General features: G+C 33.6%; 1 protein-coding gene across 8 annotated transcripts in view; it reads right to left on the bottom strand.

Annotated features, from left to right (window-relative positions):
• PPFIA2 (PTPRF interacting protein alpha 2) overlaps positions 1-14,484 on the bottom strand; it is a 493,640-nt gene that overhangs the window by 391,065 nt on the left and 88,091 nt on the right. The gene's annotated exons all lie outside the window — the stretch shown is intronic.

Genomic DNA, 14,484 nt, shown 5'->3' with positions numbered 1-14,484 from the left:
TGGGACTTCCTAGAAAAAGTGACACACAGATACTTTTAAAAAGGTTACCTAAAAAAATAGTTTTAATTTCATACTCTAAATAACTCTGGCAATTAAATAAGTTTATGTACTGTAAACAAGTTGCAGCTGCCAGCTTTATTAGTTGCTAAAGCCTACATACAGAATTGAACTACTTTTAGATAAGAGCAAAAGAAAGACCCTTGATTTCCTTCCATCCAGAATAAAAGTTTTAATTTAATGGAAATTAGACCTAGCTTAACATTTATTTTTCAAAACAATCTTCCAAAAAAATAAAAATTAAATATTCAAAAACACATTTATCATTATTATTGTCTGTATCACAAAATTATGTATCTCTATACCTCTTCCTATACTTATTAATCATGTTTTAAAAAGAAACAACTGCTAACTAGTTAGAGTGCAAAAGTCTTGCACTGTAAAGAAGATGTGGTGTGTACACACACACACACACACACACACAGGAATACTATGCAGCCATCGAAAAATGAAATCTTGCCCTTTGCAACAATAGGGATGGAACTAGATGGTATTATGCTGAGCAAAATAAAGTCAATCAGAGAAAGACAATTATCATATGATCTCTCTGCTATGAGGAGTTTGAGAGGCAGGGCGGGAGGTTGTGGGGGTAGGGAGGGAAAGAAATGAAACAAGATGGGACCAGGGAGGGAGACAAACCATAAGAGACTCTAAATCTCAGGAAACAAACTGAGGGTTACTGGGGGGTAGGGGGTGAGGGATAGGGTGGCTGGGTTATAGACACTGGGGAGGGTATGTGCTATGGTGAGTGCTGTGAATTATCTAAGACTGATGATTCACAGACATCTATCCCTGCAACCAAATAATACATTACACATTAATTTAAAAAAAAATCTATTGTACTGAGGCTTTTTTTTTTCTGAATAAAAAAACAACCTAATGCACTGTTATTTTTTTCTCAGATTTTTTTTTCTAAAGTGCTTAGAATAACACTAAGTACACAACAGTCATTACAAATATGTTTTCTAAATAAACCTTTATTTTTACTTTGTATTTTTCACATTTTAATGAGCAATTATATGTATAAAGCTGTATTCACCCATCTGTTTTTTCAGATAAACATACCAAATTATAAGCATCTTTGATCAAGAATAAAAATAGTTCTACTTTATTGTGTTAGATAAGAACAATCTAATTAGAAACCAGCCTCTTGTTTAGTGAAGAACTCAAGACACTAAAAAAAAAATCTGTTCTGTTTTTTGTAGGAAGAAATATATATATATATATATATATATATATATATATGAATACATATGAGTATATATGTTATATATGCTTTATATATATCATACCAGTTTGCATGTTACCTATAAATATATATATACACATATATACAAGTAAATATATTTATGTATAATAAAAATAAATAGCAGAGAAAAGGCAGGCACAAAAGAACAAAATATAAATGTAGGTGAAATTGTATTACTCTTTTAGACAAAGTTATGATAGTTGTTTTGGAGACCAAAGATAAGTAAATCAATTCATATTGAAATTTATATGATCAGAAAACAGAATATATCAATATATATTTCAATGTTTTATGTTATTATTATTAACAAAAATATGTATCTTTGCAATAATGTAAATTTCTAATTGATTTTACTTATCATTTTTTTCATTCACATATTGGTTTCCCCTCAAAATTTTTTCAAGTACCTCTTTTCTTATAATTAGAAATTAACAGTAAATAACAAGACTATTTCCAACAAGGAGTTGTTTCATTACTCTGAGCTTCTCAAATAATGACCTATACTGGAAAAATCATTCCTAAAATATTTCTTATCATACTAATCATTAGTGACACAATATGCCAAAAGATCTCATACATGTTTCCCACATTCAGTATTATTTTAAAACAAACTTGCAGACATTAGCCTATAATTCAACTCTTCTCACTTTCACACTTACATTCTGAATGTAGGAAAACACATTCTAATGTTCCCTCTAATTAAACAGTTTGATTGTGCTGAAATATAAATGCTTAAATAGTTCTAATCTCTAAAGCATTAATGAGGAAGAAGTAGCATAACGTGGGAATCATGTTACCATATACGCTAACCATCACATTAAAATTCCTGCATATGAACTATCTTTCAGTATTTTGGCGACATATTCATGCCTTCAATACTTCAACCATTCTGACAAGTTAACAATATTAATTTATTGATTTTAATGAAGTAGATTCCTTTCTTTCCTATTCCATATCCACCCTGGTATGTACCCAACTCCTACAGAGAATGTCCTTTGTGGTTCATCAAATTATTGGTTTAAACTGATTTAAAATTGGGGCACCTGGGTGGCTCAGTGGGTTGAACTTCGGCCTTTGGCTCAGGTCATGATCTCAGGGTCCTGGGATCAAGGCCTGCATTGGGCTCTCTGCTCAGTGGGGAGCCTGCTTCCCCTTTCTCTCTCTGTCTGCCTCTCTGCCTACTTGTGATCTCTCTCTCTCCATCAAATAAATAAATAAAATATTTAAAAAGAAAAAAAAACTAATTTAAAATTAATTTACATAGACTATTTTTTCACCTTCTCCAGTTAAAATATAGCATACAATCTAAGCCAGTTCTTTGCAATGATCCCACATTATTTAATGAAGACTTTCCTTTACATAACAATTATAGTTGTGAACACTAACAGGGGATTTGCACGTACAATGCATTATCTGAAGTATTCTGTGTGTAGTAACTCATTATATATAACCACCCTGTGAAAGAGATTCTATTTTTATCCTCATCAAACAATTTAGGAAACTGAGGCACAATGAAGTAAATAACTTGGTCAAGATTACATATATACTTAGTAAGAGGCAGAGCCAAAGATCAAATTGAGGCCACTTTCCAGAGCCCACACTCCTAAATCATTATATATTATGATATTTTCCATGGATCAAAAAATAATTCAAATATAGATTTACATAAAATGTAATTGTATACTACATTGTATATATATTTAAAATTTATTTTTTGTAAATTGCAGTCTAAGCAGCATCTATATATCTACTTGGTATGAATTATTATGGAAACTTTCTTACCAGTTAACCTTTCTCATCTTTGTGGGACACACAAAATGTTAACCTTTCTAAGTCATCAAGTCTCTCTAGTACATTTATGCTATAGTGTTCTGTGTTCACCCTTCTCTATCCTACTTTCCATTCTTATCTTCCCCTCAAACTTTTCACTGTGCCTTCTGAAAGCTCTATTTTACAGTAAACAAAACTTTCCTGTGTATTTCATAACTTTGTTGAAGGAGACTACCATCACTTTATCTTAATTGAATTTATATAGTTTCATGGGTAGCACTAAGATGACTGTGTTCATCCTTTCATAGCTCACTTCAGAAAATAAAGTCTGCACCTTTCTTGAAAGCCATTAGAATTTCCAATCCATTACCCCTCCAGTATCAAGTAAAATCATCTCTACTTTGAGACCCACACCATCTCACTATTTCTTCCCCACTTCACCATTCCTTGTCATTAGTAGCTATAAATGACATTCTTTTTCCACAATATAAATGACTTTATTTAATGAGCTGAATTCAATTTAAATGAGTAACTGCATACAAGTAACATATCTGAATAAATAACAACTTCATTTTTCATCCATCCTTGCCATTAAATATGCTTTGCCATATATTACCTCGCCATGACTGACTGCTTTAGCTTGAGCTATTCATAGCTTTCTGGTCACTTACAGTTGTAAAAATAAGTTTTATTTTAGATTTTAAGACTGTTTCAGGTTAAGAAATTCTAATACAGCCCTGTATCAAAACTTTAGTTTCTTATTCAATTCAAAGTTTCCCGGTCATTCCAACTTAGGACTGAGGAACTTGTATTGGGAAGAGGTAAATGATTTTTTTTTCCACCTGTCTTCTGCCTTCTTTATAGGTCTTCCTTCTAGACTAGGGCAGGGATATGAAAAGGGATTACAGAAGAAAAAAAAAGGGGGGCAAGTCTTATGTGACTGGTGACTTTTATATGCCAGATGCCTAAATATTAGATTTTTAAATCGGGGTTCATTAGGGAATTCTTTGGACATCCTCTCATGGGGACATCCTATGCTGTACAGCTCATCAATAAAGGCACTTTGTTATTTGCTAACTACTTGTCTCCCTTCACACCCAATTTCTGTCTTTGGCAGAACATTTGACATTCTTCTAATTCTTAATATTGGGTCCCATTGTGGTAGAGAGTAGCCATCTTATGAAGGGTTCCATTATCCTTCTATCTCCTCAACTTGTTCCATGGTAAGCTCATGAGCCTTGACACAACAAACTGTTTTAACAGCCACACCTAATAAGACCCCTTTCCACTGCCCTGACTTAGGATACCTCTAACCATACTGCCATCCAAATTTATCAGATTGGAAGCAAGTATCTAATTTATTGATTATGCATGTCCCCATATTCCAAAAGATTCACATTAATTTCTTTCTCTCACTTTAAATCTATTCCGTGGAACCATCTGCTGATGTAGCTGCTGAAAAAATATCCATGTGCTGATTTAGCTGCTGAATAAATATCCAAACATGGAGATACCACTGGTTCCTTCTTTGAGTCCTTGCTTTGGTTCACCTTCATCTGATTTAGAAGAGGCACACCTTTCTCTCTTTCAGAGGGTGAAAACCTGCAGCCCTCCCTACAGATGAAGGCTCAAGGTGATAATTCACAGTGGCAGGACTGATATTACTTTAATTATTACTTAGTAAGTCTTTGGTGAGTATGTCTAGCACTTCTTCACAGAATGTGAGGATATTTATCACGAATGGTACTACGGTTCAGAGCTTTAAATAGTATTTTGAGTCAACAATGGAGGTTTCATTTTTATCTTTTATGCTCCACCTTTTTTTTTTTTTTGCCTCCCTTATTTACTGAAGTTTCTAATAAAGTTTCACTGTTTTACCCTCTGAAGACCCTCTACCATTATCATTCTTGTTTCATTAATTTGGTCATTAAGTACTTATGTAGGCCCACTATGTTCAAAGCATTGCAAATACAGCTGTAATCGAGACAGAAAAATCCTTCTCTCAAGGGGCTTATATAGAGTGATACTAAGCAAGGTAAATAAATGAGATATACAGTATCCAAAATATATCCTTCTAATTTTTTATTACTGTTATTTTTCCCAGTGGCCAATGTTTGAATTTATCCATGAGTCCTACTGCTTTGTAAGGTTTTTATTCTCTGTTATTTTAGTTCTTACTACTATTACCATAGTCTCAAATACACCTGTATAATCTCATTATAGAATTACTATATCATTCTTAATCTCTTCCTCCATTCAGTATTCTAGTTATCATTTTAAACAGATAAATGTAATCATATAAATCAGGTACTTAAAACATAATCTCATTCATTCATTCATTCAGCAAATATATATTGAGGAAATATAACCGGTTTTTATTTCTAGATCTTTGGCTAAAATAGTAAACAGAAGAGGCAAAGACTCTTACCATACAGAGTTTATATTTTAGTAGAACACAAACAGTAAACACATAGGAGCAAGAAAACAATATAGGTCCTCATAGATAACCTCTCTATTAAAACAGCATTTTAACAGAAACCTAAATAAAATGGGGGTATATCGGGAGGGAACATGGCAAGCAGAAGGAATAATAGCAAGTCCCTGCACGGGTAAAGGGTAGCAAATTGTTAGTACAACCGAAATGGAATGAGATATGGAAAAAATAAAAAGGTAGAGGAGTTCCTAGAGGTACTGTAACAAGAGAAGTCATGAAGGGTCTTAGAAATTATTCCATTGGGTCTGGGAATTTTATTCTGATGGGAAGCCAACAATGATGTAAGCCTAGATGTGAGATGATCTGAATTTAAGAAAGTTATCCTGCTTAGTTCACTGAGCATGTGTATGTAAGAAAGGATGGTGGCTTTGACCAGGCTGATAGTTTTTGTGGGGTTAGCAAGAATTGTCTGGATTCTAGATAAACTATGAAGGTAGAACCTATAAAATGATTCTGAATCTTGATTCTTAGAATTAGTAGCCATGAACTGATAGAGGGAAAACTGCAAAAAATTTGCAAAGTGACAGCGAAGACCAGAAGCTCACTTTTTAACTTGTTATGCTTTAAATTCCTTTTTTGAATGTATAAGTGAATATGTTGGATACACAAGTCTGAAGTTCAGGGAAGTGATCCAGCCTCCAGATGTAAATTATTCAGTTCAGTTATTAGAGTCTAGATGGCATTTAAACTGTAAAATAGGTTAAGACTACTGAGAGACTGAATGTAGCAAGAAAGACTGCAGGGCCCACAGAAATGATCCATCTAACACTGGTCTCAGTTTCTTGGTGTCATCAGTTCCAGTGAGCATCATTCTCTCTGTACTCCACCCATTTCCATGACCACATCTTATTAGCACCTGGACCTTATCAGCACCTGGAAATGTTTGGTTCTAAAAGGTTCAAATCAAGCATCTTACTCCCTCACCACAATCTTCTATCCTTTTTCCTATACCCACTGCACATGTTTTTCAAGTTTATTGAAAACTCTGAATCCTCTATTCTATCAATCCCTTCCTCACTTCCTGCAATTCTAACTCATCGTAGATTAAGGGATTTTTGCTAATATTCTCAATTATCTTGTCCCATTGGCCTTCCATAGCAATGGTCTTGCAGAACAACATAAAATTAAAATGGTCGTAGGAATACCTCCCATACCTGACACAGAGACACAGAGCACAGCTGGAGGTAAAAGTAAACACACCTTTAAGTCACATAACCACTACAAATGCACTGCCAACAACCACAGGTGGACCCCTAACATTTTCCAGTGTTCCATCTGCGGTTTACATAGTTAGCCCATAATCCACAAAGGCTAGATAAATCTTCTCTATATTCCTGAGATACCTCATCCCATCATCTTTCCTGCTAATATCAGCTAATTAGATCCTTTACACTTTGTGGGGAAAACAGAAATCATTAAATGGAAACTTTCAATCTCTGAAGACCTCCATTTCTAAAAAGAATCCTTTCTTTCTCACTCATTTCACATTTGAAGACAATGTGCCCTTTCTCTATAATATGCCCTGGAGTCCATCCTTTTTTGCCTCATCTTATGCTCTATCAATAAATTTCTTTTTCCTCAGTAAATTCTTTTTATGTACTTGCTATATGTTTCAACACACTCAACCTCATATCTTATATGGGCTATAATTCCCTCCCACCTCTTTCATAATCAAGCTCTTTTCTACAGACACTGAATCCAATCCTTGTCTGCCATTTCATCTTTCAGGTCCCCAGAAATTTGATTCTAACTAAATTAACTCCACTAAAATTACTCTCACCTAGATAACCCCCTTATTTTCCTGTTGCTAAATAAAATGGGCACTCTTTCATCTTGAACACTCAATGACATCATGAAGCTGCTAATAACCCTTTTTACCACCTTCTCTGGACCTTAGCATTTTTTAATTCCTCACCTTCCTAGTATTTCTTCCTTGCCTTCTTGGGAGGCATACTCACCCTATCACCTTTCCCTTTCCTTTGATCTTCACTTAAGTGTTTTTTTCCTCTGAAATTTATTATGAGCTCTCTTATCTTCTCACTTGGAATACAATTTTTAGAGATGACATCATCAACTCCAATGGCTTCAGTTACTAACTATTCTACATATCCAAATCAATGGCCAGAAATGAGATCTCACCTCATTGATTCCAAAAATCACTCCCAACTCAGTCAGCTCAATTTAATGTGTCCAAAACTGAACTCATCATCCCCACTCCAAAAGTACTCTATCTCATGAGATTCTTGTCTTCATGTATGGAACTTTCACCCACTCAACTGCCAAACCAGAAAGTTCAAATTCAGCCTTGACTTCTCAGTAAGTCTCACTCTCTTCCCTCTAAACAAGTCTTTATTCTTGAGTAATCACTATGTCCTTATTATCTCATCAATCAGTCCATTCTTCTCCATTCTCACTGTCACTCTATAGGTTCATATTAACCATTCAGTGTGTTTTTCAAAATGTTGATGTTCTCCTGAGATATTGCCTTCAATTAGTTTTATAATTCAGTGGAGTAGACACACACACAGGTTGCAATTACCATTTTTATTATCTTTCTTTTGGATGACTGCAAGAGCCTTCACTTGCCTCCTTGCTTTAGACTATTATCTAAATCACCCTCCAAGTAAAGTCAAAAGAAAAAAGCCTTCTAAAGAAGAGAGCTGATCTCCTGTTTAAAGACTTTAATGGTTCCTCATTCTTAGTATAGAGAATAAATTCCTTCCATGAAATTTCTCATGTTCTTGCCCTGGCCTAACCTAGCCTTCTGTCTTTACCACTACCTCCCACACTCCAGTTTATTTCACACTCTAGCCACAGTAAGTTATTTTTTTCATTTTTTGACCTATGCACACACTGTTTCCTCTGCTTAAAATGCCATGCCCCACTTTCCTCAGATGGCACACTTCAATTTATCCTATAATTATCAAGTTAGACAATATGTCTTTCTATTCTCCTTTGATTCTCCAGACCCTTTCATTCCCAACAATTGTAGTATATGGATTGTCTCACATTTTGTTTACTTTACATTATAATTATTTTTGCCAACCTGTCTACTCCCCTATATTGCAAGATTCTGAAATGAGAAACTGTATTTTGTATCACTGCATTTCCAAAAACCTAAACAAATGTCTCTCACATAGTGTACACTCAAATATACACTGAATTTTAAATAAACAAATAGAAGAATGAAAGTATATAATACAACAATATAAAGTCCAGGTCGAAAGAAATTATATTAGATCACAATTCAGATTTGCATTCTTTATTCCCTTATCTTGTACAGCAAATAAATAGAACACGGGCATTTTTTGAGTAATCAAATTAAAATTGGTCTTGGAGACTTTTAAATTTTAAGACAATTTACAGTTTGAAAAATATATAACCTGGTCTAAGTAACACCCTCAGGAAAATAAATTTGTTTCAAATTCTATGGAGTATTGACCCAAATTGCTAAGAATCATCAGGAAGTCATTAAAATGAGAACAGAAAGTAAAAAATATGGACTGTACTATTCTGGTTCTTCAATGGGGACAATGTTAACAGAGCTAGAAAATGTTCAGAACAGTGTACATAACAAACCCAAGGATGTGGATTAGATGAATATTCAGTTATTCACCACACTTTAGAAGTAAAGAGAACCATTAGCATTTGGATGAAGGAAACAGAACAATTAAAAGCACTAAGTTCTGTAAGAAGCGAATTTATAGATCTTCTTACTCTGAGATAACAAACAGAAAAAGAGGGAAGGAGCTGCACAGCGCCAGTGGCATTATTGTTGTAAGCTGTGGATGAGGCAAACGAGGTAGACATCATTCAAACACTGGTAACAGCACTCTGAAATACCATGACACTTGAACCAATGTGTATGTTACACTGAGATATGTTCCGAAATGTATTTCATGTGCTCTAGGGTTTGTCCCATATTAATCTTTGTTAAATTTTGCCCATGCTGACTCTTAAAAAGAATCAGAAATGATAAGAAAGTAAACAGCTAATTAATACTCAGACATTTCTTTAAACAAAACAAACTGAGGGTTGCCGGGGGGAGGGGGTTTGGGAGAAGGGGGTGGGATTATGGACATTGGGGAGGGTATGTGATTTGGTGAGTGCTGTGAAGTGTGTAAACCTGGTGATTCACAGACCTGTACCCCTGGGGATAAAAATATATGTTTATAAAAAATAAAAAAAAAATTTTAAAAAAAAGTACAAAGAAAAACGTTCCTCACTGTGAATTTTCGTCTACATGGGTCTGTCATTAAACTTGTGTTCTGTGGCCAAACTGAGCTACTAAATTCCAGCTGTAGATTTAGAACTAGACCACAGTCTGGGACAAATCCTGGCTGCTAACTGGGGTTGGATAACACTCTGGCTCAGACTTGGGGCTCAAGACTTGACGGCGATCTATCACAGTAGTGGTTCCACATGGACCTACAAACCCACAGCTCTCCAGATAACAAGTACAGCTAATACACCTGACTAGGTATGCTTATGCTTTGTGCCCTAGTCTTCAGCATCCAAAGTTCTCTTGGCTATCTAAAGCTGCACTGTTTAGACCTTATCCTGGCCTTCTAAATGTTGGTTGAAAACAGATTATACCCCTGATTCCTTAAGGTTCACCAGTTTTTTACATTTCAGTATTATCATTTAAAATTTAAAACACCATGAATAGATATTGTACCTTGACAAATACCTAATCTGCATCTACTGCAGTCATCACACCGTTCTTATCCTTTCTTTTATTAACGTGGTATATCACATTGATCGATTTGCAAATACTGAACCACCCTCGCAAACCCAGGAATAAGTCTCACTTGACTGTGGTGAATGATTTTTTTTTTTAATGTGTTCTTGGATTCAGTTGCTAGTATTTTATCAAAAATGTTTGCATTGCTGTTAATCGTGGATATTGGCCTGTAGTTCTCTTTTTTAGTGGAGTTTTATCTGGTTTTGGTATCAGGGTAATGCTGGCCCCATAGAATGAGTTTGGAAGTTTTCCCACTATTTCTATTTTTTGGAACAGTTTGAGAATCGGTATTAACTCTTCTTTTGCAAATGTTTGGTAGAATTTGTCTGTGAAACTATCTGGCCCTGGACTTTTGCTTATTGGTAGATTTTTGATTACTGATTCAATTTTGTTGCTGGTTATTGGTCTGTTCAAGTTTTCTATTTCTGCCATTTTCATTTGGGTAGTTTCTAAGTTTCTAGGAATTTATCCATTTCTTTTGGGTTGTCCAATTTGTTGACATTTAGTTTTTCATAACATTTTCTTATGACTATTTCTGTGATACTGGTTGTTCTTTATCCTCTCTCATTTGTGATTTTCTTTATTCGGTTCCTTTTTCTTAAAAGTCTGGACAGATGCTTACCAATTGTATTAATATTAATTTCATTAATATTTTTGATTCTATTAACATTAATATTTATTTATTATATTAATATTAATATTTTAAATGTTTATTAATATTTTCACTAATCTATTTTTTAGTTTCCATATCATTTATTTCTGCTCTAATCTTTACTATTTCCTTCCTTCTTCTAGCTTTGGACTTTATTTGTTGTTCCTTTCCTAGCTTCCTTAGGTGTAATGTTAAATTACTTTTCTGAGATATTTCTTGCTTAAGGTAGGCCTGTACTGCTATATACATCCTAATGTATATAGAAGCATTATCTACAATAGCCAAATTATGGAAATAGCCCAAGTGTCCATCTACTGATGAATGGATAAAGATGTGGGATACACACACACACACACACACATACCCAGGAACATTACTCAGCCATAAAAAAATGAAATCTTGCAATTTGTAACAATGTGGATGGGGCTAGATAGTATCATGCTAAGCAAAATAAGGCAGTCAGAGAAAGACAAGTATCATATGATTTCATTCAGACATAGAATTTAAGAAACAAAACAAAGGGGAAACGAGCAAAGGGAAAAAGAATGAAAGAGAGGCAAACCAAGAAATAGACCACAGAGAACAAACTGATGATTACCAGAGGGGAGGTGGGTGGGGGAATGGGTTAAATAGGTGATGGGGATTAAGGAGTGTACTTGTAAGCACTGGGTGTTGTATGTAAGTGTGAAATCATTATATTGTACACTTGAAATTAATATAACACTCTGTTAACTAATTGAAATTTAAATAAAAATTTAAGAAAAGGAATTAAAACACTATAGTAAATGGTATACAAAAAAGCATTAATTTAACTTAATGATATTTTTACCCTTTAGAAGTTAATTATTTTCTTTTACTCAATTTTTATATGTAAATATATGCTGTAATTTTACACTGGAAGTTAACTTGTGATCCAATTTTTGTAAATGAAAAAGACATGCTAAATGTAAACTATGTCTGATATAATTTTTCAAAGATAGTTCTAAGGCAATATTAAACTGATAATATTTTTCTTAATGATGGAAAAGCTTTTTTCTAAAATGACTGTGATTTAGAGAAATCTGTAAATTCTACCTACTGAACCAATTAATTTTCAGTTTCTGAATTAAGAAAAAATCCTTCTTGTAATCCTTTTCAGAAGAAGAAAGTCATCAAAAAACTTGAAATTGCCTCTGAAAATCATGAACGAATGATTCTCCCATTCATTATAAGTACTGAACTGAGACTATTGAGTTTTCAAAAAAACTAGCTAACAGTTATTGTTAAAAATATTAATGTAAACTATATTCTTGGAGTTCTTCAAATTTATTCTTACCAGGTATACAAATTTATTTATAATGACATTTGCAAATGTACACAACTTTTTGCACATGTATGCTATATAAAATACAAACTTCACTTTTTTCTCATCCTTCAGAAATAATATATGTGTACCCACAGAAAAAAAATGGATTTTTTAAGTATACCACTTACACCCCTGAGATCTAGGTTATACTGGTAAAGAAATTATTTCACAGCTATGCATCATTGTGGTGGCATTCTGAGATGACATTCCTTCAGCACTTTATATATTCTGTATAATGAGGGGGAAAATACAAGACCTTCAACTTCTTATCAATAAAATTTCATCACAGAATGGTTTTACTAATATAAAAAACATTTATACAAAAGACATAACTGTAGAAATGGACAATAGTACTTAGATGATCTATCATAAAGATTTTTTTTAAATGGAAAAATTACAAACAATTTCAAGTGGATTTAGGTTATAATTAATGTAATAATTAATGTAATCTGACTTTAAGTTTTCTAACTGGGAGCAAAAACAATAGTTTCATTTAAAGTCTTATTCTTAAATATCTGAAGTGACACTAGATCCTATTACCATTTCATTTCTATTCAACTGCTTTATATAAGCTTTATATGGGACTAAAAAATGATTTTATTACACAGTTTCTCAAGTAATATGTTCTAGACAGCTCTTTGACAATGGGGAGTACTAAATTTATGTGTCCTGTTAACTCCCTAATTAGACTGCCTAAGCTCATGTAGGTAAAAAATACGCACAGTCTGAATTTCAGAAAATGAAAACAGCAGTATAAAATATCCAACATCATGGCAGGACATGGCCAAGAGAGAATCTCTATTTCACCATATTATAAACCACACACACATATACACACACACCCCTCACTTTGAGCTATTGGGAATGAATCTGATGAAGCTTGCCTTCTGTGTACCATCTTTCCTTTCTGTGATCATTTTTCCTTTCAAGAAGCTTCTTTCAACAACTAGATTTATGCCACTCAATCTTCCATATTTGGAAGATGTCTTTTTTGGAAGGATATGATTAACTTATTTTAACAGATAAATAATGAATAAGATTTTTATCACCCCTTGCAGGAGAGAGGTATTTAATTTTTATTTGAACCGGGGACAAATGCTTGACTTCTAACTGTGGAATTCTTTTAGGAATCAGTGGTCAGGTTATGGTGGTATTTTGAAGGAGAAGGACTTACTCTTCTAATAAAAGTTGAATGCTATGTACAAATACCATGCTAGGCAGGAGAGTGAAATTACATCCCATAAGCAGGTCACCTGTACTACTAAAATAAAGGACCAGTCGTAAATCCTGTCACAATATACTGGTTGGCTGACTTACATTTCATCTTACCTTATGCTGTAATATAACAGGGTCAAGGACTAAATATGAGCAGTTATTTGAAGACAATATATTTTTTCCCACATAAATTCAGACAATGAAATTAAAAGGAAGGGAAAGGACTAAAATATGTTGTTTGGCCTACTTCAGGAGCAAGGTGATGATGAGACAACATCATGAAACATAGGAAGGAGACAGGAGAGATAGAGGTACATTGAAAGTTATCTTTTTAACATCTGATGTTTTAATGTGATTATGGACTTCACCTAGATACCTCAATGAAGTATACCTAAAATTGATAACATTGGGTTCTGTGTGTTCAGCATTAAACCTCACAGTGCTAAGTGAAAAGCAAACAGTGATAAAAATTTATGCATTGACTCTCTGTTGAAACTGAATCTTTTTACTTTAGATATACACTGTGAACTCATGTTTGTACCTCAAACATGAAATCATGTTATCTTAGTCAATATCTTCTGAAAGCAGATACCACAGAAAGATGCTTCAATACTAGACCATTAATCCTTCTTATTGCTTAAAAGCAATAATCCTTTAAAATTTCAGAACACTTTCTCTAATTTTCTAGAAGCTCCCTGGATAAAGTAGAAAAGAAATAGCAATGTCAAGAATGAATACTTGAGATAAAGGGCTAATATAATAATTTTTCTCAGTAACTAGAAAATATATTACAACCCAAACATACATTCATATCTAGAATGGTATACCCTCACGTTCCAAAAGTTTTGGTGTAGCCCCATAGGACATGAAGTATTGACATATTCTAATGAAGATTTTATTCTGATCTTAGAGTCAATACACGGAGATGAATTTTATGAAATACTGAAACTTTTTAAAA

This window comes from Mustela nigripes, chromosome 6 (genome assembly GCF_022355385.1).
Source record: "Mustela nigripes isolate SB6536 chromosome 6, MUSNIG.SB6536, whole genome shotgun sequence".
NCBI classification, from domain to species: Eukaryota; Metazoa; Chordata; class Mammalia; order Carnivora; family Mustelidae; genus Mustela; species Mustela nigripes.
The sequence above is the reverse complement of the archived record's forward strand: the minus strand, read 5'-3'. Positions and strand labels throughout refer to the sequence as shown.